We start from the raw sequence: 16819 nt of genomic DNA, 5'->3' as shown, positions 1-16819 counted from the left end.
CGACGAAAACATTAAAACGAGCGGGCTCCTCCCGAATCCAGGACAGCGCAACAGCAGAATCTTACCAGCAGAAATACCTCCCATCGTAGACCTTCAACTGAGCTACTTCTGACATAAGCCGAGCCAGCAACTCTGCTCCAGATAACTCCATTTTCGGTACCGTAACTGTTTTTAGAGGAGCGACTCGGGGCTTTGAGCAGAGTAAATGACTTTCTGACCTTGTACCCTTCGATACGACATAAATGCAAGCACCATAAGCCTCGATGCTGGCGTCACAAAATCCATGAATCTCCACTTCAGACTGTGATGATAGTGACCATCTAGGGAATTCAGCACGCTGCGTCATGGCGAAGCTGGAACAAATCATGTCCCAATCGAAGTGAAGAGCTTGAGGTAGACTTTTATCCCAGGACAACTTCCCACGGCATAGCTTCTGAAGAAAAATCTTCGCCTTCGTAATAACAGGTCCAAAAAGCCCTATCGGATCCTAAAGGCGGTCGATTGAGGAGCTGATGATGCGCCTAGTGGGCTTCGAGGGTGACTGAAGCACTTCAAACGAAAATAGTAAGCGATCAGTAGAAGGATCCCAAGCTAGACTTCGTAAAGTCAAACCTTAGGAACGACTTCGATCCTCTTCCGGTACGTCAGAGAGCACTTCAGAAAAATTGGAGCACCACTTTCTCAACCGAAATTGGCCCTTGGCGAGAATCCCCGATGTTTGCTGCATTATGTTGGTGGCCTCCTCTATGGAGTCACCTCCGCAAATTCGGTACCCTTTGGAAACCCTTTGGAATGAGACTACTCATCCTCTTCTAACTGGTGCATTGCTCGAATTGCTAAAAATGAGGCCGTTTTGGTCCCATAAGTGACCGTATCCAGTTTAAAAACCTGCAACTCATCCTGGGTGGAATTCCGCCACAGAATGCACTGCAGATAGCTGAGCTCGGGGAAAACTCTGACGCATCGGTACATTTTGCAAATATCTCCTGTAATGGCCACTCGATGGCAACGAAACCTTAGAAGAATGTGCAGCAGCTTTGGTCGGATAACTGGACCAGACATCAAAACGTCATTCAATGAATACCCAGACGTAGTGGTATCTGAACCATCAAAGACAACCCTGAGCTTGGTTGTTGAGCTGCCCTCCTTCAAAACGCAGTGATGTGGCAGGAAATACTGTCTGGCAGGTCGTGAACTAGGCGGGACTGGAGACATATGCCCCAAATCTAAATACTCCTTTATGAACGCCTCATACTGATCCTATAATTGAGGCTGACGGCAAAGCTTCCTTTCGAGGGAGAGAAATCGCCGCACGGCTTGTGAGTACGATTTACCCAGCAACTCAGGGCTGACCTTCAACGGTAGCTTCACCGAGTAGGCGCCTGACTCGAGCCGAGCAGAATTCTGCACGAAATGCGTCTCGCAATCCAATACCTCCTTCTTCCACTTCACAATGGGCTCGGAGCAGTCTTCGATTTCCCAAAAATTACGGAGCAGACACTCTAAGCGCTCATCCAGCTGGCTTGAGCTCTTCACAACATCCTTGCTGGCTGTGGCTACGAACGACTTTCTCTCCAGATGTGAACCACCGCCACACACAACCCATCCAAGCCGTGTTTTCTGCAGCACCGGTAGGCCAGCTGAGAGCTGGATTTGACCAACACACAGCAGATCATAGAACCGATAAGTAAATCGATCCGCTGCGGTCGAAAGAACTGGGGATCAGCCAAAGTGAGGTTTGACGGAATATTCCAGCTGGAGACATCCAAGCTAAAACTAGGTTGGAGGTCCGTGATGTTGGTGGCGATTACAGCGTTGACGATGGCCGAATATTCAGAGCAATAGGATTGTATGAGCACATCAACAGAGAATCCGTCTGTCACAAAACCAGTGTCGCCAATGCCCGACACTGCCACGTACGATTTGCGTCTACGAAGCTGCAGCTGACTAGCCAGTCGTAACGTAATCACGTGCACCTCCGATCTAGAATCCAAAAGAGCCCGGCATGGAACAAAAACCCCAGAACGACTCCGAATGAGAATGTTCGATGTGGCCAGTAAGGCTATCTCACCGCTGCGACCCTGGGCAACTAGTGCATTAGCCGCGGATGGCGAAGCGCCTATTGGCTCGGCGCACTCGGCTACGGCTGATGTAGACGGCACAGCAGAAGGCTGGCTGCTGGAAGGCTGCAACTCCAAAAAATGCAACAGATTGTGATGCCTCCTCCCACAACTGCGACAATTATCAGCGGGGCACTCACGCAGGTTATGGCCTGTTTGGAGACATTTCCGACATAGACCTAGTCGCCTAGCCTCGCCAAGGCGGCTCTCAGGGGTCAATGACAAAAATCTTGGGCATGCAGAAACTACATGGGACCACCCACCGCATAATATACAAGCAGAGGCAGGTGAATTAGTAATAATAAAGGACGCTCTACTGTTATTTGCGACTCTACGTCTTCCCACCTGAGAGCCCGGCACGTCTGCGGCCAAGGCCACATCCATAGCCTCCAAAGTCCTGCAACGCTGTTCCAAAAACTCTGCCATCGACTCTCAAGAAGGGATGAGATCCGAGTTCGAGGCATTTTGACCTTCCTCCCACTTGGCCTGAGTAGCTGGATCCAACCTTTGAATAAGTACCTGGACAATGATGCAGCCGGCGATCTGAACTGTCGTCCCCTAATTTTTTAAGGCTCGCATATGGGCATTGAACTTATCGGACAACCCTCGAAGCGCTGCCACTGAGTCACCTTCCAATAGATTGAGGCCCAAAATCTCGTTCACATGAGCCTGAAATATCAACCGACGGTTATTAAATCGATTCTCCAAAAGCTGCACTGCGACATCATAATTCTAATCGGAGATTTCCAAGGAACGGACTGCCTCTAAAGCAGAGTCCCGAAGACAAGATCGCAACCTGTGAAACTTTTCCACCTTACTTATATAAGGATTGTAGCCTACGATCGTCGAAAAGACCGAATGAAACTCAGCCCACTCTGAATATCCTCCGCTGAAAGTAGGAAGACGAAGAGGAGACAAGGCTTGCAAACTCCGACTGAGTGCTGGTTCCTTCTGGATACTGGAAACTCCGCTGGCAAGGGTGGAATGGGCAGCAATTCGAGCAGAGCGCAACGACGTCTCATGCTTGATTTCGGCATGCATAGTAGCTACAAGCTCAGACACTGTCCATCGCAAATCACTGCTTATCTCAGCAATGTCTAACTCTTAAAGCTCCCCGTGGATTGCCCTAAAATCCTCGTACATGGCGACCAACTGGCCGTGACGCACATGGAGCATAGCATCCTCCACCTTTGACATTGGCTGCAGGGCGCCTTGGATCCACTTCAAATCCTAGAGGATACCCTTTGCCTTGCAATTTAAAATCGCACTTCGAGACGGAGTGGGTTCTCCTGTGACGGCGCCGCTGGAGTTTATCGCCACTATAATTAAAATACGCTCAATTTAGGTAAAAACAAGCACAAATTAATTTTGGCGCCAAAATTATAGTTCTTGTTTATTTTATTATATTTGATTATATTTGAGCGCTGCGAACACGATTTATCCCACTGTGCGCTCAGAACGGTACACTGAGTTGTGGAATGTATATATATATGAACGCTTGTGTGCGTCGAATGCACTTGCAAGTGGAACGTATGTATGTTGGCGGACCGAAAAACAATTGCATATTGTTCACTGAGATTAGTTTATCTCGTCGCGAAAAACCGAAAGACAAAAGGGTGGCTGTAAAATTAAAATATAGCAACTACGAGAAATACGTGCACTCGGTTCAACTTTATAAATTCGATTATATTATTACCAAAAGAACTTAAGCCTAGCTTATCTATTGCGGCGAAGCGTGGCGAATTCACGAGAGAGCGCAAGTGAGCTTTTCTTGCGCTCCCGCTCCTCCCTATACTAACTTATACTAGACTTCAATAAAATTCAAACTTAATCTTCTAAATTAATTCTACACCGGCCCCGTTGAAGACCTCCATCAGGCTTCAACTACTGGCAACCTCGCCAGCTTGTGGACTGCTCTCCTGAAGACTGCTGAGTCCTGACGTCGGCGACCCTGACCCTTCCGTCCGCGCCGGCGTGAGTCTCGACGACCCTGACGGTGATCCACTGTTGGGGCGGCTGGTTGTCCTCGGCGACCAGGACCAGATCGCCCTTCCTGGCGTCCTCCTGCTCCCGCTGCCACTTCGACCGCGCCTGTAGGCCCAAGACGTACTTCCGAGACCATCGCTGCCAAAACGTTTGCTTGATTGACGAGACAAGCCGCCATCGCCGCAAGCACGTTAGACCCTGCTGGTCCGGGGTCCGCGGTGCTGGTGGGGCGATGAGCGGCCCGCCTGTCAATAGGTACCAGGGAGTCAACGCCTCGCCGTCTCTTGGGTCCTGACTGAGGGCGCCCAGGGGCCTCGAGTTCAGGACGGCCTCGACTCCAACGAGGACGGTCTGCAGCTCCTCTGCGGTCAACTTCGCGCTGCCCACCGCTCGTAGGAGTAGGTGCTTTGCAGACTTCACACCTGCCTCCCATAGTCCGCCCATGTGCGGAGTCCGCGGCGGTATGAACGCAAATACGCATCCTTTTTTTGATGCGTATTGCCGCAGCTCGTCCGCTTCGCTCTCGATCTGGTGCTCGCTCCGACGAAGTTCGTCGCGTTGTCGCAGTGCACGATCTGCGGATATTCTCGGCGCCCAACGAACCTTTGAAAAGCCAAAAGAAAGGAATCAGTTGACAAATCGGAAACTACTTCTAAATGTACTGCTTTAGACGAAAAACAAACAAACAGGGCAATGTAGGACTTGTAGGGTAGCCTACCACGAATTTTCAAGGCCGTCTCAATAGGGCCACAGAAATCCACGCCACATATGGAGAATGGGCGGAGAGCACGAACTCGATCTAAGGGTAAATCTCCCATGATTTGAGTCATCAGATGAGGCTTGCATTTAAAACAGCGTATGCATGACCGCACTATCTGACTGCAGACTTCCTGCGCGTTTACTATCCAAACGCGCTGTCGCAAGAGACTCACCAATGCTCGTGGACCCACATGACAATTCGACTCGTGCAAGTATCGGACGTAGCTCTGAACAAATTGAGAGCGCTTCATCAACAATACTGGAAACTTGGCATCCAACGAAATAGGAGCATTAGCTAGTCGCCCCCCGACCCGCAACAACGAAAAGGTAAGCCCAGCCTGAGAGGTTTCATGGACAAACGGTCTAAGCTTCTGTAGGCTTGGGCTAACAAAAAGATTTTTTCTAACATTTTTAATTTCCTCTTGATACTCGTGCTCTTGGACTATCTGGACAATTTTGTTAAAAGCGTCTTGATATTCAACAGGTGAAGGTACATTATCAGAAGGAACTACTAATTTTTTACACTTCTTTATAAAGCGGACCATGTAAACGAACACTCGCAGCAGTTTTAAGTGAGAGGAAAATCCTTCTATCACTTCCAACAAATATGAGGTAGAGACCATTGCAGTCAGTCCGACCGCATTCTTCTTTGCTTCCATCTGCAAAATCTCTGGTTCACTCAACCTCTTCAAACACCTTATGGCCAGAAATGGGGCTTGTGCAGTGCCATAAGTAACGGTGTTGAGCTTGCACAATTTCAAGGACTCAAACGGGTCTTTTCTCCACACTATCAACTGGTATCGCCGATCTGCTTCATTTACCATAACTTGACGATACATTTTTTTTATGTCGGCTACCAGAGCGAATTTGTTTAGCCGAAATCTAAGAAGAGTTGAGTAAAGCTCTTTCTGAATTGTTGGACCCACCATCAACAACTCATTTAAACACTTCTGTGTGGATGTCTTGCAGGACGCATCAAAAACGACTCGGAGTTTGGTCGTTGTAATCTTCTCTCGAGCGACAGAAATCGGCGTTTGGCTATCTCGAATGAGTTGCCCACAACGCTTGGATCCGACTTAAATGGAAGTTTAACTTCGAATCGACCTGAAGGCAGTATTCTTGTAGTCTTCCGATAATGTCCCTCACATAGCTCTTGTTCTGACAACACCTTTTTAGAAGATGGAACTTCTTCCAACGACCAGAATTTTTTCAAGTTTTTGTCTATTGACTCTAATATTTCTTCTTGGCATTTCAGTCTAGAGACCGGCTGTTGAGGAATTTGCCAGATATTTTCCCGATACTATCCACCCAAGCAGAGTTTTTTGAAGGATGGGATGGTTTGGACCTTGCTTTATTTGGCCAACGGACAACAGTTCGAAAAATGACTCAGCTCCAATTAGCATATCTATCCGCTGAGGTTTGTAAAAATATGGGTCTGCTAATGGCAAGTTGTTTGGTAGGGTCCAATCTTTCACGTTGACTGACTGGTCAGGGTGATAGCCTGAAATTGTTTTCAAAACCCAAAAGTCGAACGGAAACTCGCTTGAGTTTCCCGACTTCACCACGGTGTGTATCTTTTTCTTGACTTGTGAATTAGTTTGACCAATTCCAACTAAGTTGATGCACTATTCCTCCCTACGGATCTGTAAGCGTTGAGCAAGATCTTCTGTAATAAAATTCATTTGTGACCCTGAGTCAAGTAATGCTCGGGCCAAGATGTGCTCACCATTTTTTGTTCGAACGCTTACGATCGACATTGCTAACAAAACTCTTTCTACAGACGACGCATGCAAAGCATGTGAAGTAGAAGGGCCATCATTCGTTAACTCTGGAGGAGGATTTTATGTGGGTGGTGGTAATGCTAAGTTATTTTCGGTCACTGTAAATCGGTGCAGAAGTTTATGGTGCGATCTTGAACAGATTTGACACCTGGTCGATTTACAATTCGCTACCGTGTGGCCTTTTCGCAGAAAATTCAAACATAGGGAGGCTGACTTAACAAACTCAAACCTTTGCATTACAGCGAACGGACTGCACTGGGCCAAAAAATGGTTGTTAGAGTTACAATAACTGCAAGCTGGTTTGGCGTTGGTAGAAGAACAAGCCAACGAAGTTCTATTCAGTTGCTTGCCGAACCCAGTTCTTTCTTGTTTTGGTTTGCCAGTCTCTTCAGCGGACAGATGCTGGTATCTACGATTTACTATTTTTTCGAAATCGGACCAAAGCGGCAATTCCTCATAATCCAGTGACTCTTCCCATTTTTGCTTGGTCACTGGATCCACTCTACTCAAAACTAAATAAATAATCATTGAGTTTGCAATTTTAGTATCATCTTCTATGGATAATAGTGATCCATAAATTGATGACACAGTGTCGATGAGACCCCTCAACGACGACGCAGATGGCTGGAAAATTTTCGGAAGGCTGAACAGTTGACGTATTTGGTTCGCAAAGATGAGACATTCGTTATCATAAACTCTTTTTAGACTAGCGATAGCTTTGTCGTAATTACTATTGGTGACTTGGAATGCCTTGATAGTTCCTAAGGCTTCACCAGAGAGGCAAGAAATTAAGTGATTAAATTTTTCAATAACAGGAATGTTTACATCTTTTTCAACTAATGTCTCGAAAAGACTTATGAAATTTTTGAAATTCGAATAATTTCCACTGAATTTTGGCAATGCCAAACTAGGAAGTCGAGCTCGAGTTGGGGCTGCAGAAATTGCAGTAGCTGAACGGGAGTCTTCAGCTGAATTAAAGGCATTACATAAGGACATGATCCTTGCCTTGGTAGTTATTTCTAAATCTTCCAACTCGGCTACGAAATGATCCAATTCATATATTTGCTCGATCTGGTCTTGCAACTCATTTGCTTTAAAAATTGCCTTATCTAAAACCAGAAGCCTGCGCTTTAGCTCGGTTTTGTTTAGAGGAAGTGATCCATCTTCCAAACGATCCTCCAACCGGCGAATGCTTTTAACTTTGACATTTAATCTTCTCTTTAAGTCAATAAGAGTTGTGGAATTAAGTTTTTGTTTAGAACTTTCCAATATAAATAATTTATTTTTTCAATACAAAAACGAAAACAATGCAAATTTAAGATTTAATAATTTATTTAAATTTTTTGTTAAAGTAATTTTATTAATTTATCTAAATTTTTTATTAATTTAACCAAAAAAAATCTAAATTGATTAATTAATTGATTACGAATTATTGATAGTCGAGGCACAGAGTATCCAAAAAAAATAGTTGGTCGCCAATGACGCCGAAACCAATATGCACGACCAAATTGTAGGGGAGCGCGTCACTTGGCGGACCGTTAAACTATAGGCGCCAAAAAGTGCATATACATACATACAGCAGCGGATAACGGTGGGAAACGAAAACGAGAATATTATCGCTGCCTATATATGTATGTATACCAAATATATATGCACCTTTATTTATCTGTAATAAATAAATAATTTTTGGCTGCACTTTAGTATTTATTTGGAAGATTTTTAAATTCGAGAACGAGGGGTAGGGGGCGACAGCGATTGCAAATAATATAAATATTTTCTTTTTTATTTTATCCACAGGCAGTACATTTAGGTTAGCACATATATTTATAATTAAATTTTTAGAACTTTTATATATGTTGTTATTTATTTTTGCTTTAATATTTTTTCTACGTACGTAAGCGCCAAGAATTGAAAGGAGGGTGCAATATTCCAGCACAAGACGGATTTTAATTTGTCTTATCTCAACTTTCAATTTTTTTGCACAAATACCTGGGGTTCTGCTTTCGGATCCTTTAATCCTGCGGCCACTTTCCTTTGACAATCGATGCAGGTGCAGGGCATGGGGACGACAAATCCTTCCAGTAGCAGCTCGATTGGAGAAGTTTGTTTCGCGACGCGGAGAATTCTTTAATTTTTACTTGTGAATTCACCACCACAACCGTCGCAAACAACTCTCTTTTTTTTGAATATATATATGTTATATATATATTGTGTCACTGTCACTATTTTTTGTTGCTTTTTCATTAAATTATATTCACTACAGTCCGCCCGGGGGCGCCAAAATGTTAATTGAGATTAGTTTATCCTGTCGCGGAAAAAAAAAGAAAGGAAAAAAGGTGGCTGTAGAATTAAATTAAATTATTGCAAACAACGAAAACGAAAAATGCGTGCACTCTTTTCAACGTTATAAATTCGATTATATATTCATATCAACAAAAACTTAAGCCTAGCTTATCTAGTGCGGCGAAGCGGGGCGAATTCATGGGAGAGCGCAAGTGAGAGCTTTACTGGCGCTCCCGCTCCGCCCTAAACTAACTTATACTAGACTTCATAAAATTCCACTTAATTATCTACATCTAAATGTAATAATTATAGTTTAGCATATAATCATTTTCTCATCGCTGTTGTTAGTCGCATTTTGTTATTTTGGGAAAAAGGGAAAAAGTTATTGAAAAAACTCAGTGACCAAGCATGGTGACCCCGACGTGATTTAATTAATAAAATTAACAATTCCACGAGCATAAAACAGTGCGAACATATCCGTTTTAGTTTTTGCACGGTGTATTAACATATGTATGTGCATTTTTGAACATAAACGGCATACAGTGCATCAGTGAAACAATTATTTTATACATAAATCATTTAATAATATAAATAAATACAATATATGTGTAGAATTAATTTAGAAGATTAAGTTTGAATTTTATTGAAGTCTAGTATATGTTAGTATAGGGCGGAGCTGAAGCGCAAGAAAAGCTCACTTGCGCTCTCTCGTGAATTCGCCCCGCTTCGCCGCAATAGATAAGCTAGGCTTAAGTTCTTTTGGTAATAATATAATCGAATTTATAAAGTTGAACCGAGTGCACGTATTTCTCGTAGTTGCTATATTTTAGTTTTACAGCCACCCTTTTGTCTTTCGGTTTTTCGCGACGAGATAAACTAATCTCAGTGAACATTTTGGCGCCCCCGGGTGGACTGTAGTTAATTTAATCAAATAAAAAAGCAACAAAAACAGTGACAGTGACACAATACATATATAAACAATATATAACATACATATATTCAAAAAAAAAAAAAAAGAGTTGCTCGCGACGGTTGTGGTGATGAATTCAAAAAATAAAAATTAAAGAATTCCCCGCGTCGCGAAACAAACTCCTCCAATCAAGCTGCTACTGGAAGGATTTGTCGTCCCCATGCCCTGCACCTGCATCGATTGTCAAAGGAAAGTGGCCGCAGGATTAAAGGATCCGAAAGCAGAACCCCAGGTATTTGTGCAAAAAATTGAAAGTTGAGATAAGACAAATTAAAATCCGTCTTGTGCTGGAATATTGCACCCTCCTTTCAATTCTTGGCGCATACGTAGGTAGAAAAAATATTAGAGCAAAAATAAATAACAACATATATAAAAGTTCTAAAAATTTAATTATAAATATATGTGCTAACCTAAATGTACTGCCTGTGGATAAAATAAAAAAGAAAATATTTATATTATTTGCAATCGCTGTCGCCCCCTACCCCTCGTTCTCGAATTTAAAAATCTTCCAAATAAATACTAAAGTGCAGCCAAAAATTATTTATTTATTACAGATAAATAAAGGTGCATATATATTTGGTATACATACATATATAGGCAGCGATAATATTCTCGTTTTCGTTTCCCACCGTTATCCGCTGCTGTATGTATGTATATGCACTTTTTGGCGCCTATAGTTTAACGGCCCGCCAAGTGACGCGCTCCCCTACAATTTGGTCGTGCATATTGGTTTCGGCGTCATTGGCGACCAACTATTTTTTTTGGATACTCTGTGCCTCGACTATCAATAATTCGTTATCAATTAATTAATCAATTTAGATTTTTTTTTTGGTTAAATTTAATAAATTATTTATTATATTTAAATAAGATTAATTAATTATTTTCGTTTTCTCATTTTCTTGTTGTTGAATTAAATTCAATAAATTTTTAAATAAATTTCTAAAAGTTATTTATTTTAGTAAATTTTTGATATTAATATTTTAAAATTAATAAAAAATTTAGATAAATTAATACATTCGAACAAATTCGAATTCGAACAAAAAATGGTGAGCACATCTTGGCCCGAGCATTACTTGACTCAGGGGCACAAATGAATTTTATTACAGAAGATCTTGCTCAACGCTTACAGATCCGTAGGGAGGTATCGTGCATCAACTTGCTTGGAATTGGTCAAACTAATTCACAAGTTAAGAAAAAGATACACACCGTGGTGAAGTCGAGAGTCAATGGTAGCAAGTTTCCGTTCGACTTTTGGGTTTTGAAAACCATTTCAGGCTATCACCCTGACCAGTCAGTGAACGTAAAAGATTGGACCCTACCAAACAACTTGCCATTAGCAGACCCATATTTTTACAAACCTCAGCGGATAGATATGCTAATTGGAGCTGAGTCATTTTTCGAACTGTTGTCCGTTGGCCAAATAAAGCAAGGTCCGAACCATCCCATCCTTCAAAAAACTCTCCTTGGGTGGATAGTATCGGGAAAATATCTGGCAAATTCCTCAACTCCTCCACAGCCGGTCTCTAGTCTGAATTGCCAAGAGTTAGTATTAGAGTCAATAGACAAAAACTTGAAAAAATTCTGGTCGTTGGAAGAAGTTCCATCTTCAAAAAAGATGTTGTCGCCAGAACAAGAGCTATGTGAGGAACATTATCGGAAGACTACAAGAATACTGCCTTCAGGTCGATTTGAAGTTAAACTTCCATTTAAGTAGGATCCAAGCGGTTTGGGCATTTCATTCGAGATAGCCAAACGCCGATTTCTGTCGCTCGAGAGAATATTATCTCGAGATCCGAACTTAAAGAAAATGTATTTGGAATTTATGGAAGAATACGAATCCCTAGGCCATATGTCCCCTGCAAGCAATGACGTTCTTGCTTCTCCACACTACGTCATACCCCACCAGTGTGTCTTGCGGCCGCAAAGTACAACGACCAAGCTACGAGTCGTTTTCGATGCGTCCTGCAAGACATCCACACAGAAGTGTTTAAATGAGTTGTTGATGGTGGGTCCAACAATTCAGGAAGAGCTTTACTCAACTCTTCTTAGATTTCGGCTAAACAAATTCGCTCTGGTAGCCGACATAAAAAAAATGTATCGTCAAGTTATGGTAAATGAAGCAGATCGGCGATACCAGTTGATAGTGTGGAGAAAAGACCCGTTTGAGTCCTTGAAATTGTGCAAGCTCAACACCGTTACTTATGGCACTGCACAAGCCCCATTTCTGGCCATAAGGTGTTTGAAGAGGTTGAGTGAATCCGCCAAAAATGCATTCCCTCGAGCTGCTTAAGTTATTGGGTCTGACTTTTACGTCGACGACATGTTAACGGGTGCTGGTTGCGTGGAGGAGCTAAAGACAATTAAGTCTGAAGTAACTCAGATTCTTCAAAACGCTGGGTTTGAATTGAGTAAGTGGTTTTCAAACTCGCCTGAAGTTACTGCATCCGAGAGCACGGTTAAGCCAATAACACTTTCGGACTCAGAGCTGACAAAAACATTAGGAATCGTTTGGGTTCCTAAAGATGACGTGTTTAAATTCGAAATTGATATGTCTGTCATGGGTCAAAGGGGCGACTAAGCGGAATATTCTTTCTGTGATATCAAAGCTTTTCGACCCCATTGGCTTATTAAGCCCGATCCTTATCAAAGGAAAGATCCTGTTACAGGAACTTTGGCTTAATAAGCTAGATTGGGATGAGTCGATTCCACTGCACTTGGAAACCGCATGGAACAAAATTCAGCTTGCCTTGTCACAGTTAGAAGAGATCTCAATACCGAGATTTGTGATGAGTGCGCCAATGTCACCAATTGAAATTCATGCCTTCTCTGACGCATCGATGAGAGCCTATGGAGCCTGCGTCTATATCCGTTGCAAATCTGCAGAAGGTAGTAAAGTCTCATTGTTGACTGCAAAGTCGAAAGTAGCGCCGCTCAAGACAAAGACGCTCCCCCGTCTTGAGTTATGTGCCGCTCACCTTCTCGCGGACCTCTGTCGCAAAATAAAACCTCTTATCAAAGCACCGATCGAACGAAGTGTATATTGGTCAGATTCAGAAGTTTGTCTTCATTGGATTCGTTCCCATCCATCGTCGTTGTCAACGTTCGTATCAAATAGAGTTGCTGAGATTCAAGAGTGGTCAGAGGATAGCACGTGGCGGCATGTACCAACTAAACAGAACCCGGCAGATATTGTGTCAAGAGGTGGAGACGTAAAGGAAACGATAGAATCAATTTGGTTCACAGGTCCATCGTTTTTAACGGAGCCGGAAGATAAGTGGCCAACGAGCCCTCGGTTTGATCCGTCACCAGAGATTTTGCAGATGGAAGCAAAGAAGAGTGCGGTCGGACTGACTGCAATGGTCTCTACCTCATATTTGTTGGAAGTGATAGAAGGATTTTCCTCTCACTTAAAACTGCTGCGAGTGTTCGTTTACATGGTCCGCTTTATAAAGAAGTGTAAAAAATTAGTAGTTCCTTCTGATAATGTACCTTCACCTGTTGAATATCAAGACGCTTTTAACAAAATTGTCCAGATAGTCCAAGAGCACGAGTATCAAGAGGAAATTAAAAATGTTAGAAAAAATCTTTTTGTTAGCCCAAGCCTACAGAAGCTTAGACCGTTTGTCCATGAAACCTCTCAGGCTGGGCTTACCTTTTCGTTGTTGCGGGTCGGGGGGCGACTAGCTAATGCTCCTATTTCGTTGGATGCCAAGTTTCCAGTATTGTTGATGAAGCGCTCTCAATTTGTTCAGAGCTACGTCCGATACTTGCACGAGTCGAATTGTCATGTGGGTCCACGAGCATTGGTGAGTCTCTTGCGACAGCGCGTTTGGATAGTAAACGCGCAGGAAGTCTGCAGTCAGATAGTGCGGTCATGCATACGCTGTTTTAAATGCAAGCCTCATCTGATGACTCAAATCATGGGAGATTTACCCTTAGATCGAGTTCGTGCTCTCCGCCCATTCTCCATATGTGGCGTGGATTTCTGTGGCCCTATTGAGACGGCCTTGAAAATTCGTGGTAGGCTACCCTACAAGTCCTACATTGCCAAGTTTGTTTGTTTTTCGTCTAAATGTTTTCGTCTAATTTAGAAGTAGTTTCCGATTTGTCAACTGATTCCTTTCTTTTGGCTTTTCAAAGGTTCGTTGGGCGCCGGGGATGTCCGCAGATCGTGCACTGCGACAACGCGACGAACTTCGTCGGAGCGAGTCGCCCCTTCGCGGCACCAGATCGAGAGCGAAGCGGACGAGCTGCGGCAATACGCATCAAAAAAAGGATGCGTATTTGCGTTCATACCGCCGCGGGCTCCGCACATGGGCGGACTAAGGGAGGCAGGTGTGAAGTCTGCAAAGCACCTACTCCTACGAGCGGTGGGCAGCGCGAAGTTGACCGCAGAGGAGCTGCAGACCGTCCTCGTTGGAGTCGAGGCCGTCCTGAACTCGAGGCCCCTGGGCGCCCTCAGTCAGGACCCAAGAGACGGCGAGGCGTTGACTCCCTGGTACCTATTGACAGGCGGGCCGCTCATCGCCCCACCAGCACCGCGGACCCCGGACCAGCAGGGTCTAACGGCTTGTATCGTCAATCAAGCAAACGTTTTGGCAGCGTTGGTCCCGGGAGTACGTCTCGGGCCTACAGGCGCGGTCGAAGTGGCAGCGGGAGATGTCTACAATTAATGTAGATAATTAAGTGGAATTTTATGAAGTCTAGTATAAGTTGGTTCAGGGCGGAGCGGGAGCGCAAGTAAAGCTCTCACTTGCGCTCTCCCATGAATTCGCCCCGCTTCGCCGCACTAGATAAGCTAGGCTTAAGTTTTTGTTGATATGAATATATAATCGAATTTATAACGTTGAAAAGAGTGCACGCATTTTTCGTTTTCGTTGTTTGCAATAATTTTATTTAATTCTACAGCCACCTTTTTTTCCTTTCGTTTCTTTTTCGCGACGAGATAAAATAATCTCAATTAATAATTATAATGTTCTTTAGCTTTATGTTTGATATGTTTCTTATTTTTTCTGTTAGAGTGTTATGGAATTTCTCAACGTCTGCATTGCCAATGTGACTATTCGGTTTCATGAAATAAACTTCTATATTTCTCATTTCTTTTGGGGGAAGGATGGTTTCAGAGGCTGAAAAAAGCAGAATTTTGCGATTGTTTTTTTCATTTCTGAGTGAATATATTTATTCAATGTTTTTACACGATATATTTGGAGAGTACCTAGGAATTTTTATTTTTTAAAAAATATTTATCCCGTGACGGGCAGTCGGCCGGAGTCGCTTTAAAAAATTATTGTCTTGAGGTGCGTAAAGTCTGGCCTTACAGTGTTATCGGAAACAAAAAAATTTAATTGATTTACTTAAAATATTAGTTTCTTGTGCGGATGAACGAAACCATTTTGAAAAATATGCGATTTTTGAAACTTTGGCGCGGTTGTAAAGTCGGAGTTACCATTTTTACACAAAAATTAGCCCATTATTGCCAGTAAAAATGGAAAAAAATAAATTTAAAAAAAAGCGTTCGTTCATCCGCAAGTATTTTTTGTATAAAAGATGTGTGCAAAATTTTATTTAGATACGAGCATTACCTTTTGAGTTACGTAACGCACCGACATGAAAAAGTTGTTTTGAGAAAAACGCGTCTAAAGTTTTATAAGCAATTGAAAGTATATGGAGAGAAAGAAACTAGAAAATCGGTATCTCAGCGAGCTTTAGTCCGGTCGACATGAAACTTTCACAGGATATTCGTGAGATAATGTTCTATTATATAAAAATAAAAAGACTGTCGCGGGTCGATTATCGATAGTTTAGTATTTAGTATTTGATATTGGAATTTGGTGTTGTGCCCTCATGAAGAGATTGGGCACACTAGATAATTATTGCGCGCTCGTGGTGAGTTTGTCGTCGAAAGCCATGAAGTGTGGGAGGTTATACTGCGGTAAGATATCTTTATTAAGATCACTCTTTTTTCTATAACTTGTACTCCCACCAGAATAAAAGATACTTGCGCATATATATATATATAGTTGCATACATACATGCACGCTTATACACTTTTTGCTTGTGTATAAGGCGGCGGGTCGACCCATCGCCGCCGTATGTTAAAGGCAACTCCCACCCGAGTGACGACAGAAGCTTTTATTCTATCTTGCACAGGCTGCGCAAAATGCCTGGACGACATGATGCAGCATTCGTATTGGTCCCGCAACCGAGTGCAGGGACGTCGCAAAAAAAAAATTTTTTAAATACAGTAAAAAAATTTGATACATCGTAGTAAGTATGGAACTAGTATAATATGGCAACGGTGCTCAAAAATACTTGTTTTCTTACCAGTGGAATTACAGTGCCAAAATTTCATTACTAGGCATCCAATTTATTTGTATTTAAATTATTTAGAGTATAAAAATATAACTCCTCTCCCCCTTCACACAAGCTTTTCAAAATATAATGTAATGAGGTTCTAAAGTTCCTTTTATGATATGTATATAAGAATAAATGTATTTAAATCATTAAAAATAAAATTTATTTGAATTCTAATTGGAGTGAAATAAAAATGTGCTGGGAAAAAAATTAGATTTTGGGTCGTCCACGTTCAGCACTTGCAATCCTTTATTGAGGTGGCTCAATTATAATTGTTTCAATAGTGTTCAGCCAATTAGATTGATGTTTAACAATTGAATTCATAAACGATTGTATTTGGCCCAAAAAGCACAATTTTTTTTGCACATGTAACTAATGCAACTATTTAGTTTTGTCATGTCAACTGCGTAACCTTTGTGTTTAATGCTTTCTTCTATTACACAAATAACTCTCTGATTTTTTTTCTGCCATTGAGACTGAAATCTGGTTTGCCATTGAGAAACTTGGACATTGTGTAGACAGTTTGTTTACTTTTCGAAAATTTTCTGTTCTGCCGTTTTTTTTAA

General features: G+C 42.4%; 1 long non-coding RNA gene across 1 annotated transcript; it reads left to right on the top strand.

Annotated features, from left to right (window-relative positions):
* Positions 1–15752: 15752 nt before the first annotated feature.
* On the top strand, positions 15753–16409 carry LOC116656361. Its single transcript, XR_004311318.2, has 3 exons — positions 15753–15831; positions 15886–16166; positions 16227–16409. It is a non-coding gene; the product is annotated as an uncharacterized LOC116656361 (long non-coding RNA).
* The last annotated feature ends 410 nt before the right edge of the window (positions 16410–16819 follow it).

This window comes from Drosophila ananassae, assembly GCF_017639315.1.
Source record: "Drosophila ananassae strain 14024-0371.13 chromosome 4 unlocalized genomic scaffold, ASM1763931v2 tig00000061, whole genome shotgun sequence".
NCBI classification, from domain to species: Eukaryota; Metazoa; Arthropoda; class Insecta; order Diptera; family Drosophilidae; genus Drosophila; species Drosophila ananassae.
The sequence above is the reverse complement of the archived record's forward strand: the minus strand, read 5'-3'. Positions and strand labels throughout refer to the sequence as shown.